Source organism: Ananas comosus, linkage group 2 (genome assembly GCF_001540865.1).
Source record: "Ananas comosus cultivar F153 linkage group 2, ASM154086v1, whole genome shotgun sequence".
In the NCBI taxonomy this organism is placed as follows: Eukaryota; Viridiplantae; Streptophyta; class Magnoliopsida; order Poales; family Bromeliaceae; genus Ananas; species Ananas comosus.
This window is the reverse complement of record NC_033622.1, coordinates 5,301,188-5,308,862: the sequence shown is the minus strand read 5'-3', so window position 1 is coordinate 5,308,862 and position 7,675 is coordinate 5,301,188.

Sequence of the window (7,675 nt, the reverse complement as noted above, 5' to 3'; positions counted from 1 at the left end):
TTCCTCTGTAAATATCACTTCCTTACTCATCTTAATCATCGTCTTTTTCTTTATCATCACTATGTTTGTTTCTATTTTCAGTCAGTTCCTGTTCTCTCATCAGTCCCAACTTCAGGCAAAAGAAATACATCGAAGTTGTTCAGGTTGCTCCTCCGCCGTCCTCAAACGGGCGAAATCAGTGGCCAAGAAGAAAATTTAACAAGCCGAAAGTACCCTTCGGTTGAAACGCTAAAGACAGAGCGAAGACGTTCCTTCGGCTGACATTCCAACGCAAGAAACTATCACACGTCTTTCGGTTACTCGGCAATCCCCTTATCTCAGCCAAACCAATTGATGTTGGGTAAGCCGAATTAATTAGCCATACAAGACAACATTTCTTAATTATTTATAGTTTTCTTTTACTACAGTCTTCTCCTGAGCGAGCCCCTTTTGCATTATTCGAAGATGCAGATGGAAAGGCAACTTCGTTGTGAGTTCACTTGAGAAAAGAGAGGTAGATGGAAAAAGAAGAAAGGTCTATCAAAACAGCGAGCGCGGCGCCGTTGCCAAGTGAGGTTTCGCCACCTCTTTTCATTCGTCAGTGCCAACATCAAACTCAGAGCGATGAACGAAAAGACACCTCCGAGCGAACCTCTGAAGACAAAGTCACTATTTCTCCCCGTTCGTCCCAGGGAGTTTCTTCCCGTAACCTGATGAATCCTTATCTACAAATCTTCATTCTTTTGATTTCAAGCCCTAGCTCCAATGAGGGGGATGATTCTTCGATCGTGACCATTTCATCGGACACCAGAACAAGTTCGATGAATGTCTTAAAATATTTGCACCGAAATTCCGAGTTTGCCTCAAAATACCAGAGCAATTTGATCGGCTATACGCCTTTTTACTCGATTTAGCCGACTCGATCAGATTTTCCCCTGGTATCAAATATTTTGTATCAACCTTATCACTCCAACTTTCATCTTTTTTGGCTCGGCAGCAATCTTTAGGCGCCGAACTTGTAACTTTAGACCAACATTTTCATCGCGTTGATCATTCTAAGAAAAATATCCCTGACATAGCATCTCCAATGGCTGAAGTGCATCAAGAAGATAGGGAGTTGGCTGATCAAGAATCGGCTCTGCAAAAAAGGATTTCCACTCTGAAAGAAGAATTGGCTGCAGCCGAATCCACTCTAGCACAAACCTCTGATCGCCGACTCCAGTTGCAGAATCAGCTGAAGCTCAGAAAAGAAGAAGGGATAAGGCTTAAAGAAGAATTGTCTCAACTTTACCAAGTACATCCTTTGATGAAGCGCAGAAGGAAAGCTGCTGAGACTGCCCAAGCCAATCTTATAGCCGAATGGAATCAACTTAGAGACTTATTATCTTGATTCGGCTTGTAATATTTTAATTCTGACTTCGATCATTTTCCCATATGGATGGATAATATTTCTTTAAATACTTTCCGTTAATTGGTTTATCATTTTCTGATCCATCTCTGTTCTGTAAGTAATACGCATTCCCTCTTGCAACTCGGCTAACCTGGAATGGTCCTTCCCAATTTGGGGACCATTTCCCATATATTCGGTCTTTCTGACCGATTGGAAAAACTAGTCGAAGTACTAATTCACCGATAACAAATCTTTTCGATCGAACTTTTTTATTGTATGCATTACGTACTCGGCTCTGGTAAGCTTGCATATTATCTAAAGCTATCAGCCGAGTATCTATCAATTCTTCCTTTTTGTCTTTCATTAACTGACCATATTCATCAGCCGAAAGATCTTTTTGTTTTTCTATCCTTAAAGAGGGAACTGTTATTTCGGCTGGAATTACGGCTTCATGGCCGTAGACTAACTGGAATGGTGTCATCCCTGTTGCCGTTTTAACTGAAGTTCGGCATGACCATAATACTTCGGAAAGCTTTTCGTTCCATTTTCTTGGATGCTTTCTGATATGTCGTTTCATAAGGTTGATGACTATCTTATTTGCTGCTTCTACTTGTCCATTCGCTTGAGCATAATAAGGAGATGAATGAAGCAACTTTATCTTTCGAGACTCACTAAACCGAACGAACTGTCCTCCTGTAAACATTGTTCCTTGATCGGTTGTAATTGTCTCGGGGATTCCGAAACGATGAATTATATGATCTTCCACAAAATCGATAATTTTCTTTTGAGTAACCAACCGAGTAGGTTTGGCTTCCACCTACTTGGTAAAATAATCTATAGCTACTATCAGAAATTTATGACCAGCCGAGGAGTTCGGTTGTATTTCCCCAATTAAATCTATGGCCCAACCTCGAAACGGCCAAGGTTTAATTATCGCGTATAACTCTGAGGCAGGAACTCTCTGAATTGGGCCATGAAATTGACATTCTTGGCATCCCTTAGCATATTCTATGCAATCTTGATGCATAGTCGGCCAATAATATCCTAGGTGCCGAATTATCCATCTTAACTTTTTACCTGCCAGATGGGTTCTACATATCCCTTCATGTGTTTCTCCTATTATCAATAGAGCTTCTTCAGGCCCTAAGCATTTTAAGAGAATTTCTTCGGCTGTTCTTTTATAAAGTTGACCATCCAACAAATAATAGCCGAGAGCTCTTCTCCGAATATTATAATCAACCCTTGTATTGGGGTCCTTCAAATATTCGATTAATGATTTTCTCCAATCTTCCTGTATCGTTATAGAAGCTATAATCGGTTCTCGTACGTGAACCGAAGGTAATAACCTTCTCTGTATCATTATTGATTCTGATTTCGGTTCTCTGTATCCTGAAGCCGACTGGGCCAACTCATTGGCCTTTTCATTTTCCTGTCTACCCAAGTGTTCAAGTTCGGCTTCTCCGAAATTGCATAATAATTCTAACGTCTTCCTCAAATAATTTTGCAAATTCGGATTTTCACATCGGTATTCTCCGTTAACCTGCTTGATCACTAACTGTGAATCACCGATGACTTTGATTGACTTAACTCTTAATTCTTGCAGTATTTCAAGGCCGATTATCAAGGCCTCATATTCGGCTTGGTTGTTGGAATAGCCGAAATCCAATTCAAATGCAAATTGACAAATATAACCTTCAGGTGATTTTATCACTATCTCTGCTCCTGCAAATTCGGCTGTTTTTGAACCGTCAAAATATAATATCCATGGTTGGAAGCCAACCAAATTCTGTCTCGGCTCCTCAATCTCTACGCATGGGTGGTCGGCCAAAAAATCAGCTATAGCTTGGCCTTTGACAGCTTTGGCAGGAACATAATTAAGGGAGAATTCAGATAAAGCCAGTATCCATTTCCCAATACGTCCTCGTAGCACTGGTTTAGACAACATATATTTTATCAAATCGGTCTTGCATATTACCGATACTTCAGTTGACAAAATATAATATCTCAATTTTGTGCATGCATAATATAAAGCCAAACATAATTTTTCTATAGCCGAGTACCATTTTTCTGTATCTAGCAGACGTCGGCTTAGGTAATAAATGGCTTGCTCTTCCTTCTCTTCATTTTCTTGAGCCAGCAAGCACCCCAAGTTTTCATCTGCAGCCGATATATATAACTTCATCGGCTGATTCGGCTTTGGAGGTACCAATACCGGAGGATTTGATAAGTATCTTTTTATATTTTCAAACGCCTCCTGCTGTTCCTCTGCCCAAACAAATTCTTCCTTATCTTTCAGCCGAAGTAATGGAGTAAAAACCCCGATTCTTCCGGCTAAGTTAGATATAAACCACCGAAGATAATTAACCTTCCCAAACAAACTCTGTAATTCCTTTTTGCATTTGGGTGGCGGTAACTCTAATATTGCTCTTGCTTTATTCTTATCAATTTCAATCCCTTTTTTATGCACAAAAAACCCTAAGAAATTTCCTGCAGAAACCTCAAAGGCGCATTTCAAAGGATTCATTTTTAAATTGTATTTTCTCATTCTCTCAAAAGCAAGTTTTAAATCGATCCAATGTTCGGCCTGCGACTTGGATTTGATAACTATATCATCGATATAGACTTCCAACATCTTGCCGATTAAATCGTGGAAAATAAAATTCATGGCTCCTTGGTAAGTAGCTCCGGCATTCTTTAAGCCGAACGGCATAACGACCCATTCAAAGGTTCCAATTGAACCGGGGCATCTAAAAGCCGTTTTAGCCACATCCTCCTCAGCAATATAAATTTGATTATAGCCATCATGTCTATCCATGAAGGACAGAATTTCATTACCAGCAGCCGAATCTACTAACATATCGGCTATAGGCATTGGATATTCGTCTTTAGGTGTAGCTAAATTTAAGTTCCTCAAATCGATACAAACTCTAAGTTTACCATTCTTTTTACGTACTGGAACTATATTAGACACCCAATCAACATAACGGGCCGCTCTAATAAATCCGGCCTTTAAAAGATTTTCAATTTCATTTTTAATCTGAAGTACAATATTCGGCTCAAACCTACGAGCCGGTTGTTTAAAAGGCTTAAACCCTTTTTTGATAGGCAGCCGATGCTCTACAATCTCTCGACTTAAACCCGGCATTTCTTCATAGCTCCAGGCGAAACAATCTTTGTACTCCTTCAACAGCTTCTTTAATTCTTCCTGTTGCTGAGCCGGCAACTTGGAACTTATAAACGTCGGCCTGTTGTCTTCACAAGACCCCAGGTTAACTTCTGTCAACAAATCCTGGGTTTCCAGGCTTTTCTCGTCGGCTTTAATAGGCGATTCTTCTAATTTCATTTCCACTGCTTGCCTATTCATCTCATATGATTCGTCGGTCTTCTTGACCGATTTCGCTTGACCTTCTTTCTCGGCTTTATGAACCGAGTCTTTTATGACCTTCTCGGCCTTATTGGCCGAATTATCAGGTGCCAACACATCGGCTTTGGCAACCGAGTTATCCTCATAGCCAATCTTGTTGATCGGCTCATCTTGTTGAGGCTTGTGTCAAGCCTCTATTCCTGATTTTTGGGACTCCATTTTAACCATCTTGGTGGCTCTTCAATAGCCACCATATCATTGATATCTTTAGAGAGAATTAATTGAATTCCCTCCTCTGTTACTCTCACAAATGAAATCTGATCTGGATCAGCATCGGCCCAATTGGCATGGCCGATGTCCTCCATGTTGACGTCTATCATTTGAGGCCGTCCTTCGGCCCGGACCTCTTCTACCTTGTCTCCTATCCACTGGAACAGTTTTCCATGGAGTGTAGAGGGCACACACTCATTCGCATGGATCCAGTCACGCCCGAGTAGTAAGTTGTAGTGGCTATCTGCATCCACCACAAAAAATGCAGTTTTTAAAGTTTTCGAGCCTACCGTAAGTTCGGTGGTGAGCACTCCTCGGGCTTGTTGACCGTTTCCTGTGAAATCAGTCATGATCGAATCGGTAGGCTTCAACTCGTCCTCATCTTTGCCCAACTTCTTAAAGAAAGAAGTAGGCATTACGTTGACCATGGCACCGCCGTCCACCATCACTCGGCCTACCGGCCGACCTTCAATCAAAGCTTTTATAAAAAGAGGTCTTATAAACCTCATCTGCATGGCCGATGGTTTCTCAAAAACCACTGCGTTGGCCGGTCGAACATCTTCTAATTGCAATTGGGCTACTCTAAGCCCATCTTCCTCCTCCTCTCTAAATTCTTCATACTCAATAAACTCTGCCTTAAAGGATTGAGGCAGAGCATGTACCATATTCACTTCAGCCGGCGATTCTTCGGCTGATTTTTCTTTGGTTCTTTGTTTCTTCTCCTCCGACTCCTTTGTTGTTTCGACAGAAGAATCACTTTCCATCCGGACCTCCCTTTTTTTCGGAGGCCATCTCTTTTTTTTTATCATAGTTTCGAGGGAAGCTATTTTTTCTTCTAACTCCCTCCTGATCATCTTATCTTCTGACTCGGCCTCGATTGGCCGTTCTATTCTTGACTTCAACTGGGGGATTCTTGACTTCAACTGGGGGGCGGATGATGAGCCGCCTGCCTCGTGATCATTTCTCATTGGACGAAAAGGGCGGGACTGCTCATCAGGGCGCCTCCAAACATTGAGCCTTATCCCTTTCGCCTCCTCATAATGTTGTCTCGCTTCGACTTGCATCCTCTGTTGCCGGCGTTTCTGAGTTTTTGTTAACATCGGCCCATGCCATCTGGCCGATGGTTTAACTTCAACGTCGTGCCATTCATCTACTGGCACATTCGCCGGTACCTTCACCGTTTTTAAATGGTTTTTTAGAATTTCTCTTCGTTCCCACGGTCTCGGCCAAGGTTGAATGCCGAGCTCATTGACTAACCTTCGACCGAGGAATTCTATGTCTCCCTCGGTCATTCCTTCAAATTCCGGTTCTGGTCTCGGCCTGGCTTGTTGTTGCCAATGTGGCCTATACCCAGGAAACCTCTGCTTGGAGCCGAAAGGTCTGTCCTGGAAGTCCCATCGGCCATGACGTTCTCCACGCCTATTGTTGTAGTAGTCATGCAGAATCTTCTGCATCATCATGTCTTTCTTGCGTTGAACCGAATTTACTTCCGGCTCAGTGTCATTAGAGGCTGCATCCGAGCCTTCTTCTTCTTGATCTTCACCATCGGGAATATCATCCCAATCTTCAGGGAACGCCATCAGTTCGTTCCATTCGTTCCCCCTTTTCTTGGCGTTCACGATAGCTTCCCAGTCTTTTTTAGTCATTTCGGCCTTGCACCTGATGCATAGCCGAAGGTGTTTCTTGGCGTGAGCCACGTTGTCAGCGGTCTCCTTGTCAAAAACTTCCTTTCCTTTGATGTTCACCATATTGACCTGAAATGGAAATGAAGTTTTGTTAATTATTCGACTTTCATTTTCTTGGTCGGCCAATATGAGCCGACCCTCTTCTATTTCCTCTTGGATCTGCCTTTTTGCAGTCGCTTTCCCTTTCCCTTTCATGTTCACGGTGTTGACCTGTGATGGAAAAGGATTCTTATCAATTTCCATATCTTTGTTTTCTTGGTCGGCAAAGATCAGCCGACCCTCATTTATTTCTTTTTGAATTTGCCTCTTAAAGGCAGTGCATTCACTAGTTTTATGGCTCCATGAATGGTGCCATTTGCAGTATCTTCTGCGTTTCAACTCTTCTACAGGAGGTATAGTTTGGCCTTCCTGTAGTTTAATTCGTCCGTCTTTTAATAACCGATCAAAAATAAAATCGGTTTTGGATATATCAAAAGAATAACTAAAAGCAGATACATGTGCTTTTGCTTCTCTTGACTTTGCAGGTTTTAGCAAAGCACATTTGTATGGTTGATTATTCCTCACCATCTCAGCAGCACAAATTTCGGCTTCGTCAGCCGAATCTTCTGCCTCCTCAGATGAATTCGGCTCCTCATGAGCCGAGGATTCTTCGAAGAAAGAAATATTTTTCTCTTTCCCTTTATTCAAATCTTTGTTTCGGCTCCATCTAGGCCGATCCTCATTATTGCCTTTTCGAAACTGCTCATACTGAGCAACTCGAACTCCCAAATCAAAAAGATTTGGAAAGAACTTATCCTCAAAATGATCCTTAATCTTAAAATGCATGCCGTTAAATGTCATTTTGGCAAATTCTGATTCCGGCATCCTCACAAAACATCAGCTTCGAGCCGTCTTGAATCAGTTTAAATATTCATCAACCGATTCTCCCGTTTTTTGTCTAAATTGAGCCAAGTCTGCAACTGATAACTCAGGCTCAGTTCTATAAAA